At 44.4% G+C, this 15,177-nt stretch overlaps 1 protein-coding gene across 2 annotated transcripts in view; it reads left to right on the forward strand.

Moving 5' to 3' along the window:
- The window catches only part of LOC147898263 (Translin family protein), a 163,803-nt gene that overhangs the window by 12,812 nt on the left and 135,814 nt on the right, over nucleotides 1-15,177 (forward strand). The gene's annotated exons all lie outside the window — the stretch shown is intronic.

Consider the following 15,177-nt stretch of genomic DNA (forward strand, 5'->3'; position numbering starts at 1 on the left):
TTAAGGACCTCTTTCTTCTTCATTCTATAAGCAAGTATTCTGATTTTGTGTCCACTCTACTCTTTCCTTTCAGTGTTCCAACAGGTGACATGGCACAAGACTAGGTGAATCTAAGGCTAAGGGGTCTTAATGCATTAAATGTGCCAAGGGGCAAATGATTTCAATGTTACCTCAAGAGAGGGGTAAATGATGCATTGAGGAGGTGCCCTGGGGCTTGGTGGAATTTGCAAGCTTGAGCCTTCACGTTGTTGACTATTCTAGAGTTTTGCTACCACCAAGGTTGGTTGGGAGGAAATTCTGTGTGCCTGCCCCGTGATAAATGACCTTCGTCCCATTTGTGTAACCAGGTCTCTATGATATCGGAACTACGGTCAGACATCCAACCAGAATACTTTTCTGGCCTATAATTGGCAATATTAGGCACCTTAGCCCTCCTAGGCTCAACTGTATGAACACTGGTTTCAGGGTCCATTGGAGATTTACCTTTCTCTTCTAGTAGACATGAAGGCCATTTATCACGGGGCAGGCACACAGAATTTCCTCCCAGCCAACCTTGGTGGTAGCAAAACTCTAGAATAGTCAACAACGTGAAGGCTCAAGCTTGCAAATTCCACCAAGCCCCAAAATTCCCTAGATGGATCTAGTATGCCACATGTCTACATTTGAGGGCATCTCCTCAATGCATCATTTACCCTTCTCTTGGGGTAACATTGAAATCATTTGCCCTTGGCACATTTAATGCATTAAGACCCCTTAGCCTTAGATCCACCTAGTCTTGTGCCATGTCACCCTCACCAAAGACCTTGACCTTGATTCCTTTTTTATTATTTACGTGAAGTCCAAACAAATATAATACAAACATTGATCCTTTAAAGGAAAATGTCGACTGACCCTTCCGAGGTCATGTTGCCTCAACTTAAGCGTAATATTCCTTCCCTCTTTAGGCATCAACGTCCTCGATGATAAAGTTTGGGAACACTCTTCGTAACTGGTATACGGATTCTCAGGTAGCTTCTGATAGAGGTAAACCATGCCATGCAACCAACACCGTGGGTATCTTCTGATTGCATACTTGCATTGTTCCTCGGTCCAGGATTCTTGTTGGTTTGCGTCCTGCATTATCCTCTCTCTCCTGAAACAAAACAACACCCTCGATTAGTGAGTCACCTGTGCGTAAAAATTTCTTTAAACGAGAAACATGAAACACTGGGTGCATCTTATAAGCCTGTGGTAATTCTAATTTATAGGCTACCTTGCCTATTTTTTTTAGAATTAACCACAGCCCACAATATCGGGGTGATAACTTAGCACACTCTCCTGCAGTCAAAGACTTAGAGTGCGAAGGAACTTTGAGAAAAACTTTTTCTCCTTCCTTAAATTCTCTAATGGATCTGTTTTCATCCACATACGCCTTAGCTCTATCCATAGCTTGGCAGATGTTAGCTCTTGCAAGTGCATGCATCTCCTGCATCTGAACCATAAAGTTTGCGGCACTAGGCACTTTCTGAGGTACTCCAACTATAGTTGGATTCGCTAGTCTATAACCATAGTTCAGCTCAAACGGACTGAACCTTGTAGAGGAATGTTTTCTGTCATTGTAGGCAAATTCTACAATGGCAACCACTTGTCCCATGTATGTTGCCTCAATGACACATATACTCTAAGCATATGCTCTAAAATTTGGTTGATTCTTTCCGTCTGACCATCCGTTTCTAGATGATTCCCACTACTCATTCCCAACTCAGTCCTTAGTGTCTCAAACACTGCAGTCCAAAAATGATTGGTAAATTTGACATCCACTGGCCTTCCCTCTTGGAGGAGAACTGCTCCTACCGCAATGCCACTTGCATCGGTTTCAAGGAAAAACGGTTTCTGGGGATCAACTATTTTTAACACCAGTCTCGAGACTACAGCTTGTTTTATGGTGTTAAAACTTTTCTGTTGATTCCATCCCCATATAAAAGGTACTTTATCAAAGGTCAGATCAGTCAATGGCGATACTATTTCGGAATATCATTTGATATGCCGTCGATAAAATTGGACAAATCCCAAGAATGAGACTTTGGATATCCCTCAGGAATAGAAAAATCACTCTTTTCTTTTGGCTTTCTACACCAAAGGCATCGAACTAGGCGGATTCTGGACAGTGATTGGGCTGGTGATGCTGACACCAGAAGATCAACAACAGGGTATTGTTTTTTACTTGCATCTGGTGCCATCTCTTGGTTGAGTAAGAAGCAACCCACAGTGGCCCTTTCATCTACAGAGGCAGAGTACAGAGCCACGTGTATAGCAGCCTATGAGACACTGTGGTTGAGGTGGATTCTGGAGGACACGGACGTGTGTCAGGAGGACGCAACAGTGCTAATGTGCAACAATCAGAGTTGCATAGCCATTGCCAAGAATCTAGTGTACCATGCGCGGGCCAAGCACATCGAAGTTCATTACCACTTTGTCCGAGAGCTCATCATCGACGACATGATCGAGCTCATGTACTGCCCGACTGCCGATAACTTGTCCGACCTCTTCACGAAGGCACTCCCTCGAGAACAGATGGAGCACCTCATCAAACGCATGGGGATTGGCCCACAGTTGTGACATTGAGGGGGGGTGTTAGAAACTCACTGTGCCCACCTGTGAGCCCCCGATTTGAGGGGACAAGGGGCAATGAGAGGTAGGAGGGCTGGGGAAAGAGAGAGACTCAGGTCGGCATCATAGGCAACCAGCACACGGGCTGGTTGCTGCCTGCAACAGCAGGAATATAAGGGGCCTTAGGCCTCACTTGGAGGCTTCTGCAGCTGCGCAGACTGGCTGCACAAGGCACCCTTAAATAGGGGCCTGTGGCAGGCCAAGTCGGCCCAACCAGGGCCACCGACTAAGGCCAACCCTGGTCGGTTTTCTAGAGCCCACCTGGTCGGCCACCAGACAGGGTACCGACCCTGCTGGTCGGTCAACTCAAGGGGCCTGGGCAGTGCCTATAAAAGGCCCACTCCTTCATTGTTTCCAGCATCCAGTGCAAGACTGAAAGCCTCCTTCCAAGGCTGTGCTGTGCACTCAGTTCTGGAGCAGTTTGTGAGAGAGAGAGTCCTTCAGTATTCTCTAGCACTTTGCTGTATTTTGTATTGCTCCCTGTGAGCTGTTTTTTCTGCCCACCATCCGGTGGATGAATATACTCTCTCTCTCTCTCCGTCCAAGTTATTTCTGAGTGAGTGTTTATTGCATCTGTGATCATCTATCTGAGTTGAGTGTGTGTAAGAGTTGGAGAGATCTTGGGTGGAGGTTTGAGTTTGCTTTACCTTACCAATACTCGACCTGATATTTGTTATGCAGTTGGGCTATTATGCCAGTTCTCTGCTTCTCCCAAGAAGAGTCATTGGGATGTAGGTTTACGGGTGCTGAGGTATCTAAAGGGTACTCGCACCTATGGGATCACCTACACCAAAGGCATCGAACTAGGCGGATTCTGTGACAGTGATTGGGCGGGTGATGCTGACACCAGAAGATCGACAACAGGGTATTGTTTTTTACTTGCATCTGGTGCCATCTCTTGGCTGAGGAAGAAGCAACCCACAGTGGCCCTTTCATCTACAGAGGTAGAGTACAGAGCCGCGTGTATAGCAGCCTGTGAGACATTGGTTGAGGTGGATTCTAGAGGACACGGACGTGTGTCAGGAGGACGCAACAGTGCTAATGTGCGACAATCAGAGTTGCATAGCCATTGCCAAGAATCCAGTGTACCATGCGCGGACCAAGCACATCAAAGTTCATTACCACTTTGTCCGAGAGCTCATCATCAACGACGTGATTGAGCTCATGTATTGCCTGACTGCCGATAACTTGTCCGACCTCTTCATGAAGGGACTCCCTCGAGAACAGATGGAGCACCTCATCAAACGCATGGGGATTGGCCCACAGTTGTGACATTGAGGGGGGGTGTTAGAAACTCACTGTGCCCACTTGTGAGCCCCCGATTTGAGGGGACAAGGGGCAGTGAGAGGTAGGAGGGCTGGGGAAAGAGAGAGACTCAGGTCGGCATCATAGGCAACCAGCACACGGGCTGGTTGCTGCCTGCAACAGCAGGAATATAAGGGGCCTTAGGCCTCACTTGGAGGCTTCTGCAGCTGCGCAGACTGGCTGCACAGGGCACCCTTAAATAGGGGCCTGTGGCAGGCCAAGTTGGCCCAACCAGGGCCACCAACCAGGGCCAACCCTGGTCGTTTTTCTAGAGCCCACCTGTCGGCCACCAGACAGGGTACCGACCCTGCTGGTCGGTCAACTCAAGGGGCCTGGGCAGTGCCTATAAAAGGCCCACTCCTTCATTGTTTCCAGCATCCAGTGCAAGACTGAAAGCCTCCTTCTAAGGCTGTGCTGTGCACTCAGTTCTGGAGCAGTTTGTGAGAGAGAGAGAGTCCTTCAGTATTCTCCAGCACTTTGCTGTATTTTGTATTGCTCCCTATGAGCTGTTTTTTCTGCCCACCATTCGGTGGATGAATATACTCTCTCTCTCTCTCTCCGTCCAAGTTATTTCTGAGTGAGTGTTTATTTCATCTGTGATCATTTATCTGAGTTGAGTGTGTGTAAGAGTTGGAGAGATCTTGGGTGGAGGTTTGAGTGATTCATTCCCTCCTGTTCTTCAACACTATTAGGGTATTTATTTTCTGATGCCTCACATGATGTACTTTTTCATTGAGCTTTGTTCTCAGAGTTTCTTTCATATTTAATAGAAGCCTTTTCTTTGAAAACAAAAGGCATCCATCTCTGCTTTCGGGCTCCCTTTGTAAAAGTTCTTGGTTCCACGATCTTGTGGATCTGAACTGTCAAAGCATAGTTCATGGTAGGGGCTTTTCTTTGAGACCTCATCACCTTTGAACTACTCTTCGCATCATTAACTATCTTGAAACTTTCCATCCAACCCTTGTTGAAATGTATGTATGAGGGAAGGCTTTTAGGTGGTGGTGAGAGTTGAAGGCAAAGCCTTTTGCTCCCAAGACTTGGGATGAATTTTGTGAGGCGTTTACAAAAGAGTTTTTGCAAGAACTTGATTAGTACGATAATTTTCGAAAGCTCCAAAACTTGTCAAAGAGTACTAAGTCTCTGGAGTCGTACTCCAGGACTGTAAGGTATTACTAGACTTCAATCAATACACATTGCGCTTCTTCTTTGTGAACAGTCTACCAAAGGATTATTAAAATGAAAACCAAAGGAACAAGCTGCAGACACTTGAAGATACAATCCATTTTGTGAAGATCTATGACAGTATCCATGGACACAAAGATACAAGATCTTCACCGGCTGCACAAAATGACAAGCGTTAAAATTGAAAGAACCATCGAGTTGGCAACTCTAAGCCTGAAAGGCTAACTTCAACAAGCAGATGTCGGGGCCTCTTGCGAAGAAGCCTTGCATTGATTCTTTGGCACAAGAGGAAGCTTGAGTAAAGGGGCTCTACTTCAAGCGTGGCAAGCCAGGCCGCATGTGTAATGCTTGTCCTGTGGACTGTGCCAAAGGTGAAGGAAAAGCGGCTGATCACTTCATAGAATCATGTCCATTGCTCATCTTGAAGTCTATTCTTCTGATTTAAATTGTGAAAAATGTCATATTAATGTCAATTTGTTTGGACCCCATGATTCAATTTGCATGGTGGGTTTTGTCAAGGACATCTAGTTCACGTCTTTGAAGATGGTGGTACAACTTTATTGACGCTTTTCTTGTATAGAAGCTGAGCATCCCCACTGTTCCCAGTAGCCATCGCTACGTCGTTAATCTCGCACATGGAGCCACAGAATCTTGGGATGGGTTCGTTCCAAATCTTCGGGTAGGGATTCAGGATTACTAGGAAGATTTCGTTTTTGCAAAAAATAGACTTCCATTAAGTATGAATAAAACCCGCACAAGCAAGCTCAATGCGGAAATACATTATGCAATTCACAAGAAAAAACTCCTTAAGAAGATGTCGAAAATAACCAAGGTTGAGGCTGAAAATGCCACCTCAACCCTGTGGATGTTTGAGAGAAAAAGGAGAAGCCCCTCCATTCCCTGAAGGAAATAACCATCCTAGCAGAAGCTACTCCAGAGGATCCCTGCATACTCGTCCATATGGCCATCAATATATGTACAGTGTCCGTTCATATATTGGCCCAAGTATGGGAGGGGTGGACTTGGGATCCGTCCAAGGCCTTTGTGCATCTGGCCCTCTAAATGTGCCAGGCTGAAATCAGGCCAGTATCTCCCACGAAGAGTCTACAGTCTACCGAGGCATGGATGGCCCTGAAGGGTGAGCCAGGAACATCATCCAGAGAGCATGTCTCGACCAAGTGTCGTCTGATCACTAGGGCCCAAGATGAGTCATGTCTCTCATAAGAAACCTGAGGCCCCGAAAGAGAGCACCAAGCAATTGAGCTCCAAGTCATGAAGAGGGGTACACAGGTCCATCTTTGGTAGCACCAGATGGCATCACCTCCTTCAGTCATGTACCACGCCTTTGACCTCAAGCAATCCAGGTACCAACATCTTTCAACTGTCCCCCTCATAGTAAGTGAACAGCCCAGAGTCTTCCTGGGACCATGCTCTTAGGGTGTCTTTTAACCGATCATCCATTTGGCAAGGTTTGTAACAAAACAACATACTCGAGAAATCAAATCCCAAGCATAAGATTACCTGGACCATCAGCTTCCATGTGTAGTCTTGTGACGTCCTTCTCTAAGTCACGGCATCCGACTCTGAATCCATAGGTCCTGTCGAAGAATCGTTCTCTATGTTAGCAATACCAGCAGCAAAGCATGTAGATAGCTTCAAGCACTCATCACTGTCCTTCACTTTCACAAAGGTTTCTGACTCCTCATCTACCCACATCTCAATGTCAAACATCGTTACTATAACACCGAGGTTTGTATACCTAATCTCAGCAACACTTGGAGATGTCACCAAGAAAAGCTCTTATGTGACCACCACATTAGCTGTACTTGTTAACTCCTCTGACTCTGAGCTGGCCCCCTTCTTCTTTCTACAATCCTTCACGAAATGACCTGGCTGATCACAATAGAAGCACCTTTTTCCTATTCTTCTTGTTTTCTTCATTTGAAGAGTCCGCTCCATCATCAGACTTGCATTTCTTGGCCTTGCCTTTTCTAGGCTTACCCTTTCCCTTGCCCTTGCCTTTGCTCCCATCTTGACCTATAAGGGCTTTATCTTCGGATTAGTTGTATTTCTTCTCTCGAGCTTCTTGCTGTAGAAGGAATGGTACCAGCTCCTCAAATGTGATTGGGGCCACCCTTTGCCTTGCAATCATCGTAGTCACGAAACTGTTGAGCCTAGCCATCTTTGTCGATTCGTCCTTTGATCAGTTGCTGCCAGCTGATCCCTCACCACCTTCATCTTGGTGACGTGTTCCTGTATAGAATCCCCCTCATCCATGCTCATGTCATAGAGCTCCGTCTCGAGGTCCAAAATCCTCGCTTGGTTGTTCAGTTCGTACATGTCCCTCAAAGTGGTCCAGGCCTCAAAAGAAGTATCCGCTGTTTGAATATGAGGAAGTATTGCATCTATAGTAGTGCCAACAATGATGGCCAAGGCCTCCCCATCACGCGTCTGCCGGTGCAGTCGTTGTGGCTGAAGTCACTGTGGGCTGAGGCATTAACTCTCTGCTCATCTCAATCTTTCATGACTCCATGGCTCCGGACTTTCATCTTCCAGAATGGATAATTGATCCCATCCAACTTGCTTGTGTCCCCAAAATTAGGAATAGCCTATCATGAATTGAGAAGAGATAGAGGGCTAGTATCTATGTGAGGTGTCAAAGTAGCCATTTTCTAGAGACAATTCTCTGACACACACATGCAACTACTTTCCTCATCTTATGAAGAATCTGACAACCTAATGATCAAAATCCACCTTCATTCCACTATTGTAATTGATTTTTGCATGAGTAGAAAGAACATTCTTGCAGAGTTTGGGAACTTAGTAAGTACCTGGTCTCACCTTTTTCCATAATGGAAGGAATATTACCTATTCCCCTCCATTGGACACTTTGAACTTTCACCCAAGATCTCTTTAACTAAGGAACTGAAAGAGATACAATGAAAGCTAAGGGTGGGGCCACCAAGCAGGCATCCCTACCCAAGGTTGATGTCTGTGACGAGAAGAAAAATGATACATTGCGCCATCACCGCGAGAGAAATGCAAAGGGGAAAAACGCCAAGGAGAATCCTCTGGTCGTCTATCAATCAGCCAACCAACATCTAATTGGCTGGCCCTCTGTATGCTGTCATAGAGAGATAGAAGAGACGATGTAGATCTGAATATACACAGCTCAAGTAGGCTAAAAACCTGAAGCTTCACCACAGGTTAAATATTTGGAAACCTTGCTCTCCTCTACTGGAAATGGTAGAGGCATCGGCGTTTCATCTCTCTCTCTCTCTCTCTCTCTCTCTCTCTCTCTCTCTCTCTCTCTCTGATATACTCGGATTCACCTCCCCCATTTATTGAGGATCTCTATTAGGCAGTTCCGGGTTTCTTGAGTTGAGGGAGTACCCAAGGAGAGGTGCATATGCGCTTTGTGTGAGCTACAATAGATTGAGCCAAAGGAGCATTTCATTTTCAGGTGTCCAGTATATTACGAGATCTGAGGCCGCTTTTACAGCCTCTTCAGAGACAAACTTCGGGACACTCTCCCGCTTCCTCGCCTTTCCAGACCAGAGGTGTCTGGCTGCTTTCATCCATGAGGCAGTTAGACATACTCAGAGCACAGAGGTAGGGATGAGGCGCACTGGTAGACTCTTCTCAGAGCATGATCACATAGTTTTTCTAGCTAGACCACATCGGTTATCACCATGCGGGCCTATGGCATGAGTGAGACCTAGAGCCATGATGGACACACAGATTGTACTTGAAGACATTCCCTCCATGTCCAGGGTTGGGTTATGGCCGACTGGGGTCACCGTAGCCCTAGTCCGACACAGAGCCTCTACCAGGAGACCTCATTGAGTGGCACCCATGGATAGTAGACATCACTCAATCTCCGACTTTACGCTACCACTGTCCAACGGGGCTCTGGGTTTTGGATTTGTCTTTGTAATCTGATGACATATGATGATAGTGATGTTGGGGAGGGCCATTTGATATGGACATTATGTTATGACTCGGTATTGAGGTTCCTATGATTATGTAGGATGTAGCATGTAGTATGGGTGATGATGCTCATTTTAGAAGCTCTACCCTTCAGCTTGTTTGTATCTAGTTTCTCACAGTCTCATATACCTATGGTCTTCTGAAGACTTTAATAAACTTTCTTTCTTTCTTTCTCTCTCTCTCTCTCTCTCTCTCTCTCTCTCTCTCTTGTACTCTTCTATTGATGAATAGGTGAAGACTTGTGTATATGATAGGGAGTGGAGGTGCAGCTATAGCTCATGCTAGGGCTTTGCTTGGGCCAACCAAAGAGGGCTGATCAGCCCATAATCTAGGCTGACCAACCTGGAGTCGATGAGACCAGCTGACCCTGATGCCAATTGCCACTGGTTGATGCCACATCATATGCCGACTTTGCGACATGGCTGGATGCGCCTTTCACATGGCTGCTGCCATGTCATTTACTGCCTTCATATGTGGCTATCTTGCCACATAAATGGGTCGCGATGGTTGCCATGTGGCCCGTGTGCCACATCACCATCTTGGGTGAATGCATGACGATAGTATGAATCCCCCTTCATCACGGAGATGGGAGGCTGTTCTTTGATGCATTTGCATCCCTTCTTCACCAATGTTAGGTGCGTCTAGCTTCTCCTTATATGGGAGCCTTATATGTGAGCAACTTAGATATGGTGAAGGATGACAAAGGGTGGAGCATTGACCTCCAACACCGGATTGGATTCTTTTATGATTAAATCTAACTTTGGTACACATTTGGGAGACTGCATAGTACAAGAGATGGTCGAAGGTACACTTGGCACCTTTTGAGGTGGTCTATAACTGTGTGGGACCCCATTGCTTAACTTTTCCTAATGTGAAAAGTGAAAAATTTTAGTGGTGAAAATAGTCTGTGCTTTGAGGAGAAAGAAAGAAAGAAAGGTTTACCCCTTCTGTGGGAGGAATTGGAGGTGTCTATCACACTCTTGAAAACAAAAGACAATCCTTGTGGACTTTTACGTAACATATGATCTGGTGGATCATATGAGAATGATAAGTAATCCTTCAGAATCACTTGGCCATGCCAAATTTTGTGAAGATTATACATTTATGTGGAGCCAAAATTTTTCTCCCTTTCCTTTTTTTTCCCTGGGGGGCGGGGTGTGTGGAGCAGTGAAAAGGAAGTTTGAGTACCTTAGTTTACTTTTTTAGCACGATTACCAGTCCAGTGCGGCTCTTTTGTCAGGGACAGCATGTTAAGTGCCAGAAATGTAGCTTGAACAGGTATTAATAATAGACCTACCTGAAATAAGCTGGGGGTATATGGCATCATATAATAATCTGTGGGTATGTATGCTGATGGACCTCAGCCATTCAAAGGATTCAAGAATTGTGAATGTGCATAAGGTAAAGATAGTATTTCTGTGATAAATGCATCAGTTTTGTACAAGAGTTGTGCAAGATATTTGCATAAAAAAATTACAAGAGTGCTCAAAACGTCAAAGGGGCACTATATAAATTTGGTAACTTTCCAGTGACAACACTCGAATAGTGGAAACTTTTATAGAGGTTAGCCTCAGGCTACCAGTGATTGAGCTGATGGATATCTTTTTTTGGACACGACTTGTCGTAAAAGTTGTCCATGATAGTTGAATGTTCCATGTTAGTGATTGGAAGTCAAGCAGAAGTTCAAGGATGGGTCAACCATTGTGACGGCTTGATGAAGAGATCTTTTGTCCTTGTGGAATTTAGCATGTGTTGCTGAATGTAGAAATCCATGGTAGAGGAGAGAGACTCAGGGACAGATGATTGGCACTGGGACACATGATTGGCACTGAGACTGAGGCAAACACTAATGTGATAGGTTTGATTTTAGGAAGTACAATAGAGGCCTCCTTTATAGGTTGGGCTAGGCCATATCTTCTACACACTGACACCTCATAGGTGAGGTCACATAGGATCATTACATCCACGAAACTCTAGGACTCTCACACATAGGCTCCGATATTGGACGCCCCCCTTCAAGGCTAGGGTGAGAAGGACTAGGAAGAGACCTTCTCAAGGCACACATACAATCATTTTTGGGGGACTACCCAAGGTAGAGTTCCATTATTGACAAAACATTCATTTTATGCTAATGCACCCATTATTGACTCAATAAAGGAAAATTAGAAAGCCCAAAAATCAAGACTATCTTCCCCAATGGAAAGATCTGCCATGACAGGGGGGCAGGGTCAGCTGGTTGCTTAGCATCTTCCTGATCTGACTCAATCTCCACGAGATTGGCTTCTTCTTCATCAAGCTTTTCCAGGTGTCAGAAGCATTGATTAGCACTGTGTCTAGCTTTCTTGCAAAAGGTGTACTCTGCTACCTTGCTAGCAAAGTTTTTGCTGGTGCTGCCCTTGCTTCTGGTGTACATTGCTCCTACATCCTGAGTTATGATTTGATTGTGGCGACAATCATCGTCCATCAAAACAGCAACCATTTCCTTATCACAAGCAACGTGAAGAACACCAAGAATCTCTGTGTAATTTCCATGATTTTCAAGACTATTGAGAAGCACAACTTTCTTATCATCATTGTCAGGTGGGGATTTGAAGGCAGGGAGTTGTTGTACAAGGATACCTAAAGCATTGAGATGGTCCTTCAAGGAGGAATCTGTAATGGACATCCTGTAAAATTGCTGCTTGAGAAAGAGTTTGGAATTATTAAGTCCTGCTCCAAACAGATCATTCAGGTTTTTCCATACCTCTTGAGCTGTACTGTCAAGGTTAAGGTGATGAATGTAGTTGTTTGCATGAGTGAGATCAATAATGGTGAAAGCTCTATCATCCTTGTCATGCCATGTAGTCACAGCAGTTGAATTTGCATTTCCTTCAAGCTTGGGCTTGGTTCCCTTGATGACTTTCCACACACTGTACTGCATAAGGACAAGGTGTGAAGTTTGTACAAGAGAATTTCTTGAGTTGAGAAGCAAGACAGGGAAGTTCCATTGGTGGAGACTGATAATAAGTCCCTGAACTTAAAGTGTCCTCCTCAGCATTTGATAGGGCACCTTCAATAGATGAAATCTTGCTCACAAATATACTTGAATTTTCCGTGCTGATGCTGCTAATGTGTGAGATAGAACACCTCCAAGGTGTGTGCCAACCAGAGCATAAGACCTTTAAATATGACCAGTCAACGCTGTGGTTGACCTGTCAAAAGAGACCTTGAGACTCTAGCTGAAAATTGAAACTCTGAAAAAAATCAGAGAACCACAAAGCGTTGCCTGATCAGAGTGATCAGCTGGAGCGTCATGAATGGGAGACAGAAAAGCATTTCTGAGAACCAAAAACTTCATCCAACATCAATCTGAAGAACCAGTCGTATGCAGGGAATAACAAGCTGTTGGAAAGAAACCATGAGTTGGCTTTAGCAGAATGGCAATGCAACGAGGAAGAAATGGCACCAATTTGATTAGAAATTGATCCAATATATCTGAAAAGTTTTGGCATCACTTGAGAAGATTTATGCCATTTGAATGGTGGAGAAATCAATTACTGGATAGATAGAAATGTATCAACACTAGCGAAGACATGATACAGTGCAAACGTCCAGCAAGAGGGAGATGTCTCCATTTGGAGGGCTGTGCCACAACAACAGCATCTTTCATCAACACATTTATCTAGGAAGGTCATTGATGCTGCTAGAGCAAGGCGGGAAAGCATCAACTAGATGTCGAAGCTAGAGATGCAGGCGCAGGGGCTGCACTACATTGTGTCGGAGAAAGAGGTTGGCCTAGTTCAAGGAAGAGGCGGCATATCTTAGGTTAGATGGTGCCAACATAGCAGTAGGGAGCATAAATTAGATAGTCGATCAGCTTTTAGTCAGTGCAATCTTCCAGAAAATGTCATGAGCAGAAAGTATGGCTGAAAAACTGAACTGGCAATTAACATAAATAGAGATATGCATTGCTTAGAATGTTGCTGTAAACAGGTCAACACATCTTCTTTAGGACCATATTTGGTCAGGAACCAGGCAATGTGAATTATCAACTGTGGATGCGCTTAATAGAAGATGCTGATCAGCTCCAGATTTGGTGACGGGGTAGCAGTGGCAGATATCAATGGTGGCATCATCTTCAGGCAATGACGTGAGTTGCAATAGCAAATTGGCGATCAAGAAGGAAGCAACAACATGGTTGATTCATGCAGCTGAAGGAAACGCCAGGTTGAAGGCGGCGATTTCAGGGCTGAAGGCCATGAGTAAGAGCATTGTCTGTGAAGAAAGAAAGAAAAAAATAAAGTTTATTAAAAGTCTTCAGAAGACCAAAGGGTATATGAGACTAAAAGAAACCTGATACAATGTTCAGAGGGGTGGAGCTGCTAAGCGGGCATTAACACCCATGATGCTTACAAAAGAAAAGAAAGTCAATAATCATGATCATAATGGCACCAATACAGAAAGAGAGAATTTTGATGCGAGGTGTCAATCTTGAGAAGTTATGACAGAAACTCCAAAAAAAATTAGGGACACATGACTGGCGCTAGGACACATGATTGGCATTGAGACACTGAGGCAAGCACGGATGTGATAGATTTTTAAAAGCAAGTACAATAGGGGCCTCATTTATAGGCTGGGCTAGGCCATATCTTCCCCACACTGACACCTCATAGGTGAGGTCACATAGGATCATTCAAATCTAATCTAGGACTTTGTCTACTTGGACAAGTGGTCCACTTTGCACAGGATTTACATAGGTTCAGTGGAATGAGGAGAGAGCCTATAGCGTGCCCCTTATAAAGCGGTTGGGTAGGCATGCTGACCCCTTCTTGGCCAACAATACAGGTCATTCCTCCTCCCATCTAGCTAACCAAAATGGATATGTAACCCAAGGTGTCAGTTGTTAGAGCTGTTTAGAATGCTAGAATTGCAATGACAATATCTTTTCATTGCAAGTCTTTATTCCACCAAATTGACTATGGAATGGTATAAAAAACGTCATGCCCTATAACATGCTATAAAACCTCTTCAAATGAGAGCTCACGAGTGGGCATTGTTGTAGCTACTGTGACACCTCCCAATGACTTAGTTGGGCCCATGCCCATCCATCTAGTGAGGTGCTACTTCTACTCTTTGGGAAGCTGTTATTTGTAGTAAGACATTAAACAAACTCAACTTTAATGGTATGAAATCCCAATGTGATTCATCCAAGGTGGGACATAGGGTGCTACATCATCAGTCGATCCATTTGTGTGACAGATGACCAAGTCTGGACTACATCCTTCCTTCAGGTATGCTAGTGCTCCTAGCTTCTCATATCGGGGCCTTACATGTGAGCTTTTAAAACCACAAAGGATTGAGCATTGTTTTCCAATAGTTTTAGGATGGTGTACAACTTTGGATTTGATGCATTGTTGAGAAGTTTCGTTCTAATAAAAAAAAAACTCTGACAATTGCTTCTTCTACTTGACATTGCCTTCTATGCATTTAACAAATTTGGGTTTCATTAGTTACGATTTAACATACAAAGTAAATCACTCCAATGGCTCCCATTGACAAATGTAATCTATGTGTCAAGTTTCAACCAACCTGAGGTTTTTGGCATTCACAAAACGAATGCTTTGTCTTATATTTTGAGGGCACCATGGTTGCCCTTGTCACAAAGTCATGTCAATCGGATCCACGGCTCCTTTTGGATCATAGTTGCAAACATGACTTGTTTGCATATTTAGGCAAACGTTTGCTAAAAGTGTGCTTGTAGATCTGGAACTTTTATACCTGCAAATATGGGGCTTTGGTGAGAGTTCTGGATTTAGAAATCTGGGTTGCATGGGATTCAGTAATCAATAGAAGGCTGAGGACACGTGAATTGATGAACGTCTCCTGCTGTTGTTCTCACATTTGACCCATACTTATCAAGTTGCAAGGCTGGACGTTGAGAGTTCAAACTTCTGGCTGCTGTGTTTTTTGATGAGTGTATGATGCTTGAATGTAACTAGCAGGCAGGAAGGCAAATATTTAAAAATTTCAAAAAACAATAGTTGCCTTATTATGCCCATACTTGTTTCAACC

Source organism: Dipteris shenzhenensis, chromosome 9 (genome assembly GCF_047967505.1).
Source record: "Dipteris shenzhenensis isolate YYH24624 ecotype China chromosome 9, Dip_SZ_1.0, whole genome shotgun sequence".
NCBI classification, from domain to species: domain Eukaryota; kingdom Viridiplantae; phylum Streptophyta; class Polypodiopsida; order Gleicheniales; family Dipteridaceae; genus Dipteris; species Dipteris shenzhenensis.